Here is a 13132-nt window from a genome sequence, read left to right as displayed (position 1 = left end):
AGTTTTATCAGTGCCGTGGCGAGCCCAAGGTCACCCAGCAGGTTGCATATGGGGGAGCACAGAATCAAACCCGGCATGCCTATTAGAAGTCCTCACTCCTAACCACTACACCAAACTGGCTCTCCAAAACTATCTTGGGTAAGAACTCCCAATTTGGGCATAAGAGTATCCTGGATAGGAATACTTTTATGTTGTTAGCAGAATAAGTAAGTCATAGATATGGACATGCTGTATTTTAGGATTAGGATAAGATAATAAATAAATTCTTAATAAATAAGAATTTATTATAGAATGACCATACTTGATAGTGCAGAGATAGAAATAACCTGTCTATATAGCTGACTAGCAGAGAGAGAGTGAGAGAGAAGCTTCCGAGAGGAAGCAGGAAATTGCCCCTAAGAGTAGCAATCTGGAAACAGACAAGAAGTAACACTTAACAGGATAGAAAAGGTCCTGACCGCACTGACCTATCTAATGGTCTTCTTGCTGCCCCCTCCAGGCTCTTCTTCTCTTCCTATCTTTGTACACCAGATATTGCCTATTCCAACACATGTAAGGCAATTCAATCCTAAGGGCCGCTAATTCTCCAACCCTCCTGGCTGAAGTGACAGCATTGCAAAAGGCCTCTTTCATTGAAAGATAACCCAAGGGTACAGATGCCAATGGCTCAAAAAGTGCTTTCATCGGTGTGCAATGTCCAGTGACCATTATGGCAAAGGACATTTTCTCGGGGGGTACAGGTTGGCCAAACCCCTCAAGTAAAACTTATTTAATCTGTGTGTAAACACAGACAGCTCGTCTACTTCACAATGATAAACTGTAACTGATGACAACGTTAGTTCTGGCTAACTCCAAAAGGTATGAGAGGATACAAGGGAGAACAAGCCTCAGTCTCCCTTGCCCAGGCCTCAAAATGGGCCCATTTATGGCCATAGGAATACCTGGTAGAAGTCCGCCTGTCGAATGCCTAGCGGGAGACTGTTGTGCATGGGCAAATAAGCCATGCTGTTAAGTGTGGACTCCACCGTAAGGAGGCTCGGGTCCAGTGGAAGGGTGCAAGCTGGGATACTGGAAAGTCAGAGTATCATGGGGAACCAATGCTGGCAAGGCCAATAAGGGGCGATGAGAATTGCATGAGTGCCTCTGCTTCCATCTTGGCTAACACCCTGGGCAACAGTGGAAGAGGCGGGAAGGCGTAAAAGAATGCCACATTCCATGTCAGTTGAAAAGCCTCCCCCCTAGATCCCTGGTCTTCCCCTCCCAGTTGACCAAGCCCTGGCGAAGAGATCTATGTCTGCCTACAGGCTCCATCATCTTCATGAATATAAAAAACAACAGTAAGTTAAATCAAATTACTCTGGCCTCTTTTCTCCTTTCCTGGCTCTCAAATGGAAAAATAATCAGGGGCAGAAAACACCAACAGGTGTATATTTTTGCACAGGACAGGAGAGGTAACAATCAGCACCCCTTTCTTGCCCACACCTAATTCAAGACACTCCCCAGGATCCCAATATATGTGAATAAGGGCAGATGAGTGGAAAGAAATGCATCATCTGACACCACTGTGACTCATGTAAACCTCTCATTCAACAGACCCCCTAGCAAGCATCAGAGTCTTCTTGCCATTCCCTCCTTTTGCAGAGTCCATTGTGCAACTTTTCACTGATGATTGCTGTTCAACAAAGCAGAAGAGCCACTTCATAGGTTCATTATAACTTATTTGCATCATCAGTTCCCTGGTCTTTTTGCACTGCTCACCTGCCTGTCCCCACCCCACCCCACCCCACCCCACTCTGATTTATGCTGTATGATTGCCTACCTGCAACTTTAGCACATAACTGGCTTCCCTTCCTGCCTTATGTGGGCTCTGTGGTCATCTCCTACCCTGTCCAGGAATTGGTGTTTCCATGCTTTCTCTCCCTTGAAGGGACAAGAGAGAAATGATGGAGCACTGCCAGTGAAGTGTGTGCACACAAAGCACTGCATGCACTGGGAAAATTGCTCAGGAGCTCCAACCTGGAGTCCAGGGCTTTGGACTTTGCAGTCGGGTTCCAATGGGGAGGAGATTATACCACAGAAACTTTGAGTGGATTAAAGTAAATATCTTGACTTGCCTGGTCAAAAGAAGGAGGCACATGGACCACCTGTGCCAACAGTGGCCTTCTGCATGTTTTATGCCATGTCCAGTACACAACAGGGCTGCCAGCTGTGGGCTGGGAAATACCTGGAGATCTGAGGAGGGTGGAGCTTGGGAAGGGGGGGATTTGGGGAGGGGGGAGATCAGCGTGGTATAAGGCCATAGAGTCCACACACCCCCCAAATAGCAATTTTATCCAGAACTGATCTCTTTTATCTGGAAGATCTCTGGAGGTTGACAACCCTACACACACACCTGCCACTCAAGCTTTCCCACCCCAAAAGAAAACAAAAACAAAACAATAAAGCCCCATTACTATATAGCATTTACAGCAAGGATTCTGAGTACACCCATGCTGGAAATTTCAAAGTTATGGTTCCCAGAGCAGTCATCATTCAGCAACATGTGGAACCCAAGTGAGGCACCCAGACATCTGAGACACACAGGGCAGAGTTAGAGTCACCACGGGAAACATCTCTTTGAGTTGCCTGACATGTCTGTGATTAAAGTCTCAACCTCAGGCAGCATCCGTAGCAGTTTGGTGCCTGTTGTGGTAATCGCAAGCTCTTGGGGTTAACAAAGCCTCTGGGACTATCATCTCACCCCCCCCTCTGCTTCCTCCAGTCACAAACTAGGGGACACCTGTCTGGCTGACCTGTTTCTGCAGTCAGAAGAAGAAGAGTTGGTTCTTATATGCCCCTTTTCTCTACCTGAAGGAGGCTCAAAGCTGCTTACATTTGCCTTCCCTTTCTTCTCCCCACAACAGACACCCTGTGAGGTGGGTGAGGCTGAGAGAGCCCTGATATCACTGCTCAGTCAGAATAGCTTTATCAGTGCTGTGGTGAGCCCAAGGTCACCCAGCTGGCTGCATGTGGGGGAGTGCAGAATCGAACCCGGCATGCCAGATTAGAAATCCGCACTCCTAATCACTACACCAAGCTGGCCAAAGTATCAGCCTGCTTTCTGAAGCAAGTGAGAACATTTGGATGCAGATAAAAAACCTCTGCAGCATTTTAGGGCATATTCCATATATAACACTAAAAGCACTTTTTGCATGCTATCATTGGAAAAGTAGATTAAAATCTACTTGCTTAGCTTTCACATTCAAGTTAAAGCAAGTTTCTTTTGCTATCTAACTCATTTGAACGCTCAAAAGCACTTTTAGAGCCATGTATTGGCGGGTGTGTGTGTGTCCTTATTTTGCCAGAATCCGGACTAATAATTCATCACCATCCATCCTATACTCTCAGTCACAAAAGAAGACTGCGGATATTACCTTGTTCAAAAATTCACTCTTTCACCATGTTTTAGTTTGGCCTTGTTGCCACTAGACAGATTTATATTTGTTGGCGCTCTTCACTTCCCTGAGTGGTAAGAAGTTCCAGGGGTGGTGCTAGAGGGCTTAATTTCTTTTGGAAGGGAGAACACTAGAGACTTATAGTGGTTGTAATGTTATTTGTTTACAAGTATTCAGGCAGAGCCTACTGAGAGCAAACAGGCTCCTAAAATGGTCGCAAAAATGCTGATTCTGCATCAAGATTCTCCAAGAGAAACTGAACTCAAGGTGATCTGCCTTTTGTCTCCTCTCAGGTTCTTTCAACTCCTGTCCATCTTTCCAAATTCAAAAGTGCAATACTATTTCTCTGCCCCCCGACAAACTGAAGAGTGTCAACTTCCGAAGGGGATTTCTAGCCATTAAGGAACACTGATGTGCTTTCATTAATGTTCTCAACCATCCATTAATTGCCCAGTAATAGACCCATTCGTAGTAATGAAGAAGCCAAAACCATAATAGTATGTTAAGGGCTAATCTATGTGTAGCACTTTATTTATACTGTCTTCTACTTTTAAAAAAGATGGGGGAGTGCAGCAGCTGTGCAAGGAACCAGTCTGGGCTACATCCACCAAACCGACTCTTTCAAATGTTGCTTATAATGCACAAAGATGTTACAAGGAAAGAAGAAAACTTTGGGCTAGTATGAACAATGCAACTTGCACTGGACTTTCAAGAACCCATGGATAGCCTTGTCATCACAAGGGTCCTGTAACTGATGAGGAAATGATAGTGTGCTGCAATTAATTTATATTGAGCTTTCCTAAGTCCTCAGAGCAGTACTTCTGTGATCCTTACAAGCTGACCCCCTAAGAGTTAGGCCAATATTATTATTCCCACATGACATGGCATTTAAAATTGCCCTTAGAGAGTCAGACCATTCATCCATCTAGCTTCAGCATTGTCTGCTAGGACTAGTTGTAGCTCTCCAGTTCTTAGGCAGAGGCCTTCCCCAACTCTGCTACTTTGTGTTTAAAACATGTGATTTATGTACATGGGAAGCCGAACGACAAAGGCTTGCATATGACCAAATCACAACCAATTCATAGTCAAGGTGCCCTTTAAATGGGGGGACTTCTTGACTCACAGGCTATCCTATTAGCCATTGCTGCAAGAAGTAATACCTTAGCATTTCTGCCCTTTCGAAAGGAAAGTGCTCTCCACTGCATAGTGGTACTGAAGAACAGTCTCCCACCATTTCTAAAGGGGGCCCCAGTGGGGTTCCTATTTAGAACCGGCCTATCTGGAGCTCTGACATACCTTTTTTTTTACTGGAGAACAATATCCAAAGAACTGTCCATGCACACAAAAGTTTATACTCTGAATAAAACTTCATTGTTCTTAAAGATGCCATGCTGGACTCAAACTTTGTCCCACCTTTAGTAGTTAGGTGAGGTAAAGGTCAGCTCTAAAGTCAGGGTTTCCAACTGTTTGGCTCTTTGCCCTATGATAACCCCCCCCACACACACACACACACACACATACACATAATTTGGTTTTATGCTACACAGCATCTGCATGCAATTATCCTGGGGCCTATTTCATTTAATATATTCAGATGTTTTTAAAACAACAGCCATTTCTTTGCTGCATGCATGTGAATCCTTGAGGACCTGAGATAGCCGGAAGGGAAGGCTCTAAGGAGGGGGGAGGATCTGAGTTGGCCAGAAGGGAAGACTTAGGTTAAGCACTGGTTGAACAAATTTCCATTTGCAAACCTTTCATTCTCATGATGAGATGGGGCGATCCATTCCATCACATGCTTGGGCAAGCCTCTGCAATCTGTGTGGTAGGGGATAAGCTAGTTGGTGCCACTTGAAACCCTGCACCCTACTGACTCAAAGACTCAAATAACTTTCACTGTCCTTCCAAAGTCTCGGGAAATGTGTTCTCACAAGAAAGGAGACAAGGCATGCAGCATAAAAATCCTTGTAGCACCTGCTAGTTACTCAGAGCAACCGGCACCCCTGGATTTACCTCACAAGAGGGACACCTGCTCCATCAGCCCCTATTATTTCATTTGTGCTTGTCCCTTCCCATTAGAGCAGCTGTCTGCCACCAGAGAAGGGAAAATTGATGCTAAACGGGATATCAATTTATCATGGAGTCTGTCACCTGCCACGCAGTTCAGCCAGGAAAGCAACGGGACACTGCTGCACCAGCCAAGCGGCACCTGTAATTAACAGCCTGCCAGCATTCACACGCTTTGCAGGGTTAGCTAGGAGCAGGGCAGGGGAGGCACTGGGAATCCCCGTGATGCAGGAGTTTGCTTTGGTGACTTTGCCTGTGTTTGGTGGTCACCTGTTAAGACCCAACCGACAACCCTGCACAACAGGATAAGAGTGTCTTGGTAAAGCAGGTATTAATATCAAAGTGAACTGCCCCTTCCTTGGGGAAGATTGTAGCCAATGGGCAACAGGGGAAGCTGCTCAAGCCCTGTGCTGCCCCACTGACTGCCCATAGCCGAGTCGCCTATGGAGGTGAGAGAAGGAAGAAAAAGAGGAGCCCCACACAGTGCCATTTGTGCCAGCCCAGTTGGGGGGGAGGTCTTGTGTCTGCTCCTTATGAGGCTTGGGCAGCCAGCTTCTGGTGATGATTCCTACTCAACTCACACAGGGCTGCCCTAGATGGTCCTGGGGGGGGGGGGTAGGGGGCCCAGGGGAGGTAGTGGCAGTGATTTCTGGGGTTCTGGATTTTTGTTCACAGCCCAGACTCATTAAGGCTCTCCCTCCAACATTCCATGCCTCTAGTTTGTTGTGCCACCTGACCATAGGACTTCGCTCTCTCCTAGCACCATGGAGTACCCAAATCTTTCTGCTGCGACTGCAGTCCCATTACCAGCCTGCAGACCTGCCAACTATTTTGAGAGTAGGGCAGGTTGTCATGACAAGTGCTGCTCTAGTTCCCTGCTCACCTTTGGAAGTTTCTGGGTTTTTTTTAAGTGCTGGAGTTGCCAGCTTTTATTAATTTTTATAGAATATAAAAGAAAAAGGATTAGAATACAAAGTACAGAAATACAAAAATATTGGACCCCCATATGGTTGTGATTAACCCTTATTCAGCTAATACATTTATTTACGATCCGTCTATATAGTCTGTATAGTAATGCCATAGTTCTTTGAATTGTTCTGCTGGTCTGTAGTTGATCAGAATGGTTAGTTTAGCCATTTTAGATAATTCTTCAAGTTTATCTAACCAGTGGTATCTCCACTTTTAGAAGTTTAAACACCTGGTTTGTATTTCCAGTCCATTGGTTGCCATTAGCATGGGCAAGATGTGTCTTTCAAGAGCTCCACTATAACATTAAAGCAGAAATTCTTGTAGGAATTCAGCTCCTCTGTACTAAACTATGCAAGAGAAGATTTGCAGGTGGCCAGCTTCTACTTGGCACTAGAAGTTACAAGCCAACTAGAACCGCAAACATCCACTCCATGGCTTACCCTTAAAAATGGGTCAGCAAATAACAAGGGTCTTTCCACACTGGGTACCTTATAGTTTTAATAAAGTATTAAGGTAGCAAATGTTGATTCTCTTTATATATATAACATCTGAAAGAATGACTCTCAACTGCTGATCCTGTCCGCCCCCCCCCCTCAGTGATTTTCTTCCAATAAGCATCTGAAGTAAGCTGAGTCACAACACCTCATGCTGGAATAAACATTGTTAGTCTTTAAGGGACCACCTAATTTCTGTTTTATCTCTCTTTATACGTGGCATTTTTCAAATGCACGGCTAGGTGATGGTGAATGACAATGGGGGTAGGGATTTCTCAAAGAGAAACAGGGGGAGTCCACATCTCCCTATTGGGGGTATACCTATGTTGGTGGGCATGAAGACCTAGCAGTAGCCAAACTAAGACTATCCCAATTCAGGCTTTGCTCTTCAGCCCCAGTAATCCCCATTCTGGCAAGCTGTGCTGGAAGGAGAGGGCTGTGTGTGTGCAGTGCTGCGTAATCTTAGCACAGACTTCAGGTGTTCAGCGGGATAGTGGACTGGTAGTGCACTCCCTATACCTGTCTCCACTGTTGCTCCTTTGTTTACCCAGAATGCTTCTCTTAGAGGAATTCCTTCCTTCTGCTTACCTCACTTCCTTCTCTCTCCCCCCACCCTTGTCTGCCATGAGGGCTAGACACTCTCTCCTCACCCTAATAATAATAAATCTAATAAATAATAATAACTTCCTTCCATACCTAGAGACTCTTACTCTGCCTTTCCAGTTCTATATGTAGCTCCTTGATAATGGAGCACTTCTCTTTCCTTTCTAAGGCAAAAATGCCAGTATGAGCTTATTCGTAACCAGGGCATATTCTGTGGTGCAAAACTAGCTCTGCTTTCAACCTGTTGGCCTGTTTGCAGATTTTGCTGTCTTGGCTGGAATCCAAGTGGCCGTTTAGGTAAATTAGGTGGCTTTGGGGAGCAAGCTCATGGGAAAGAGGAGCCCGGGCCTTACAATAAAGCTCATGGGTAAAAGGGTTTTGATCCGCACTGGCCCTGCCTTCATCGAAAACTTGGCTTCAACACATCCCTTATGAGCACCAGAGTGAAAATTTCCAAAACCAAGAAATGCCATGGAGCGTGTGTATTTTATTTCACTGAATGCTACAGCATTCCAGACTCCTGAAATAAGGAATGGTAAACCATTATGTTTTAGACAGTGGCCCTCATTTGTAGTAAGGGGACTACCCTTTAAAATTAAGGGACGGCAAGCATTGGTACATCACAAACAAGGACCTAAGGCCTTGAGGAACAGAGAGCTACTCTTGCAGTTATGCCTGCTAGCCTGGCAATCGGCTAAAAGATTAGAAGGGAGAGATGGGAAGGATTCCCTCTCCTCTGTCCAGCTCTGGTTAATATCTCTGCCTGGGCCAGCCGCCGGCCTGCTCCGTGCACTCTTCCCAGCACAGCAAAGCTGTAACTCATGGGGCTGACACCAACCTGTGAGTAACGAGCCGGGAGCCCGAGTCACGGGTGTGAGTTACGGCCGCTGCCTGCGTAGAGGGGGACATCAATCGCGGGTGATGCACGGATAGAAATGTAACCATAAACGCTGCGGGGAAGGAGCTGCAGGGCAGGAAATAAATCCTGGGCGGTAGGAGAGGAGCGAGACGAGGGACTCCCTCTACAGCCTGCTCTTTAACATTTCAGTGACCCAGACCCAGCATTGTGCAAAGGTTTGGGTTGGGAAAGGCCCCTTTTCTGAGAACATCCCTTTCCCCAGACCCTGAGAGATACTTAGCCCCACAGGGCTCTTTTCTTGGCTCCATAGTGCTCTGCTACATGACTCTGTACAAGGGAAACTGTTGACTTTCACTCAGCCCTCTAAAAATCTACGTCTGGATTAGGTTCAATGGATGCTGTCCTCTAGTTTGTTTGCATAGCAAGGGGCACTTCTTCCCTTCCACATCACCATCCCATCATACACCATTTCAGAAATGAACAGCAATAGGCATGGACCAATGACCTTACTGGGGCTATCTGCACAAGCCTCTACAGCCAACTCCAGGATGCATGATAGACTTTATTTGGAGATTGTACAGCAGAAACAATAGCACCACCCCCACCAAGCAAAGGTTTCTTTTATCGCATGCATGCACACTCGGAGACACAGAGGCTCAATCTAAACATCCTATGTTTAGCAAATAACAATCCTGCCAGCTCCTTGGGTCCTATAGGGTTATTTTTGTCTCCTTCCCCTTGGCAGTGCTGCATCTGGGTAGTCAGACACTGCTTAACTCCATTTGAACCTCGTCATTTTCCAGACACAGGGAGAATAAGGCTTGGAGAGAAGTGATCAGCAAGAAATCCCATTCCTGCAGGACTAAGCAGTACAGCCACAACAGAAGGACTGTACGACTGGTTTCTGATGAGGAATTTCTTATGGGAATCCTCCCAGCCAGAATTCTCAGTTTCTGTTGGACATTTTGATAATCACTGATGAGAATCAAGAGGAATATAGGCATGCAGCAAAATTAGAATCCATACTTTTTATCATTATGCAAAATGTGTAAAACAGAAAACTTCAGGGAATTACTTCATAAAGTAAACTGTGTTTTTTTTGGGAGGGGGTTTACTGTAGCTATCCCCCGTGTTTCTACTCAATGGGGACCCAAGCAGTTTGCATTGTTTTCTTCTCCATTTTATCCTCACAACATCCCTGTAAGAAAGGGATGCAAGCCTCCAGATTGGACCTGTAAATATCCCAAACTTCCATGCAGCAAATGCAAACCCAAGTTTTCCACCTGATGGGTCGATCCTTGTACATGTGGCACTCTTTGCAAAACACTGGATAGCCCCTGCTGGCTTTCTACCTTCATAACTGGTTAGTGGTTTAAAGGTGTTTAAAGTAATGCTGGGTCCCCAGGCCCGATCCTCAAGCTGAGGGCCCTTTGACTCTTGCTCTTGTTGCCCGCCATATCCAGGAGTAGCATCCTTTTCCCAGTCCTGCTACTCATACACAGTTTAAGTTTTGAGAAGTACTGATCTGCTCTTCCTCTGCTATGACCAGACAGCTGCTGTTCCCCAAACAGAGACAGACAGCAGTGGGATGGTCTGATGGCTCAGCTGGCTGATGTGCTGCCGTTGGACCAAGGATTTTGCTGATCTCCTCCCAGCAAAGAACTGTGGCCTCATCTGCCCTGACTGCCTGTTTGGCTTCAGGGGATCTCTGAACAAAGAAACTCACATATCCATTGCTGCTTCAGATGAGCGAGGACTTAGGGCAGCCCCCCTCCTCCACACACACACGCACACATACACAAAGGTCATTAGACACCACGTGGCCAAGCTGACATTCTTCAGCCCCCAAGTCCCAGAGCAGCACATGATTTAAGCGAGGAAAGCAGGGCATGGAAGAATTTCGGCTTCATCATTTGGAGGGCTTCTCTTTTATCACAAAATGTGCAGACTTGGGGTTCTTTGCTTACTGATGTGTGGAGGTTTCTTTTAGGTTTTGAAAAGCACTGTGGTTTAATACAGGGAGGACAGAAAATGTCACAAAGCCACCTAGGAAACAGCTGTGTGGCAAAGGGGGGTGTTGGTGTTGGTGAGACGAAACAGATGGCCTTGGTTGTCTGTGGAGAAGTTGTGCCAGCAGAGGGGCATCTGTTTCAAGAAGGTGGCAGAAAGCCCCAGGAGACAACAGTCGGCTGTATTTGCGTCCTGATGGGTACCAAGCAGGAGGCCTGAAGGCCCCTTGCCAACCACACAAAGGCCTATCAGTGCAGTGTCGTGTTCTCAGGGAGAAATCCAGGTTTGAATTCCCATTCTGCCATGGAAACTCACTGGCTGAACTTGGGCCAGCCATACAATCTCACCCTTACTTACCTTACAGGGTTGTTGTGCGGATAAAATGGAGGAGAGGATGATGGTATAAGATGCTTTGGGTCCCCACTGGGGAGATATCAAGGAAGTTAAGAAGTAATATATTTTGTTTTGTGTTTTATACAGCTACATTCAACTTGAGGTTATGCTGAACACAGTCAATCAGGACCAAAGAGCTACAGGGCCGGCAGGAGGAGGGACTAGGGGAAACATTCCAGGGGCTATGGTCACTTGGGGAGAGGGGTGAAACCAGGCAGGTCATGTGACTTTTTCATACAGGCTTGCTAACCTCCAGACAGTTGGCTTTTTCAAGTCAAAGACAGGGTAGTTTGCTAACAGCAGCAAAACATGAAAATCGGAAATGACTAGCTGCAAGTATACAACTGATGCTCACCCTTGATGTGTTTAATTGAGCCACCTTGCACTTTTATTTTGCTTGAGTGTCTTGAATTACAGTGCAATTTCAAATAGGCCATGATCCCTTGGTTCCTGGATGCCTAGCCATGGGTTGGTGGGTGTAATGACACAGGCCACGATCTGTCGGGCATAACTGGCCAGTGCCTGATGTGGTCTGGCACTCCTCCACCCCTGTCTGTGAACACCGGAGATGGCATGGGCCTGTAATTGCCTGTGTTCTCCCAATGAGGCTGTATCATTTTTATGTAAATATGACATTTCCCTGATGCTCTTGAATGTGCACAAAAAAGAACATTTAATCGAGTCACATCGTGCCTGCCGCGGGCCTAAGCTGTCCTCCTCTCCCCATCTTCGATTCCGTGTTATTTTAAAGGCTTGGATAATGTGGGCCGTCCACCCACATCAGCCAGAAAGGCATTTTGCAGCCCCCCTGCTAAGAACCACTTGTATTCCTCTGCCACAAGCTTGGAGCACCTACCAGGCAGAACGGTGACAGAAAAGGGTCAAGCAAGAAACAGCCACCCCAAGAATCCTCCCAACTGCAGCTCTGTGTTTTCATACCTCTTATATACTCAGACAGACACAGACAGACATAGAGCTGGTAGGTCATCCATGCCTCCCAAATAAACATGGCAGCCGTCAGGTTCTGCAGGATCTTCCAAAAAGTACTGAATGTCGCATGGAGTTTGGAATAATATTTTTGAGAATCTCCACTGACATTTTAGTGAAAGTTTCCAGTAATTATGGATGTGAGAATTATATTCAGATTATGTGGATGTGTCCTGCTGAGACCCTGAGGAGCCAAACAGTTGGCTGAATAAGATTTCCAGTTATTGGGAGCAGTTTCAGTGCCCTGTAAAGCTCCTTCCCCCTTCTGATGGCAAGCCAAAGTGGAATAAATTACATAAAGTAAGCTAGATCAGGCACAGTTGTTTCATTTGTCTAATTTATACAAGTTGCAGAATTCTGATACTCTTGACGCAGAATTTGGATTACCTGATACAGAAATGTATTTCTTTTTAGCATGCACATATGCACATCTGTGTACATGCAAAATCTTTGACAGCTTAAGTATGACTATTGTGAAATTAGTCTTCTTTTCTTGGTAGACATGAAGGAAGAAAGCAGGGAGCAAATGCAATCATAACAGGGTGAATCAATGTATATGAATGACAAAAGACACAAGAGCTTCCTACGTACTTTCCTAGTAGGAAAACCTCTGTTTTCTCCCCTGGAGTTTCCATCCAAAAGTCTCCAATTGTCTTGGCTCCCATATCCTGAAATCATTCTTTTGGAATTCAAATTCTTTTCCCTGTCTAATGAAGCTTTCCTTCACATCCCAAGCCTCTGGGGGGAGCTGCTAGCAACTGGTGCAAAAGCTTTGGAAGGGCAAAGCATTCAAACATTCTCTCCCATAGGGATACTCAAATTGCCATGGCTACAAACCAACATCAAGAACAAGCAACCCCAGAGCTCTATTATTCTATGTGTGTCAGCAGATATTTGCTTTAGTGAGATGGGCAAATAAAGGCAGGACCTCACCAAAATTCAATAATATGGTTGAAATTTGCAAGTCAGAAAGCAGAATGAGCAGCAACTATATATCCAGCGAAAAAAGGCATACTCTGCACCAATATCTCAAAATACAAAGAAGTGTGAGAAAGATCTCACTTGACCTGGAATATTAGTAACTAGACTCATTGACTCCTTCAGCACTGGAGCCCTGAGAAGCCTACTCCAACAACACATCCACGGAAATAAGTACATGAGTCTGGCCTCAACAGGGATAAAAAATAAACACACACATAGGCCTATTATGCACGGCCGCTGAAACGGCGGCATGGAGAACGTGGAGGAGGAAGAAGCGAAGCAAACCGCTTACGCACGGGACGGAACGCAATGGCGGCAAAACCCAGAGTATCCGA

The 13132-nt window shown here is 45.8% G+C and overlaps 1 protein-coding gene and 1 long non-coding RNA gene across 4 annotated transcripts in view; both read right to left on the bottom strand.

The window, feature by feature from the left end:
- The window catches only part of ASIC4 (acid sensing ion channel subunit family member 4), a 248046-nt gene that overhangs the window by 116040 nt on the left and 118874 nt on the right, over positions 1-13132 (bottom strand). The gene's annotated exons all lie outside the window — the stretch shown is intronic.
- LOC143829622 (uncharacterized) overlaps positions 1-13132 on the bottom strand; it is a 72491-nt gene that overhangs the window by 13122 nt on the left and 46237 nt on the right. The gene's annotated exons all lie outside the window — the stretch shown is intronic.

Source organism: Paroedura picta, chromosome 2 (assembly GCF_049243985.1).
Source record: "Paroedura picta isolate Pp20150507F chromosome 2, Ppicta_v3.0, whole genome shotgun sequence".
Taxonomy (NCBI): Eukaryota; Metazoa; Chordata; class Lepidosauria; order Squamata; family Gekkonidae; genus Paroedura; species Paroedura picta.
Note: the sequence above shows the minus strand (reverse complement) of the source record. Positions and strands in the feature narration are given on the sequence as shown.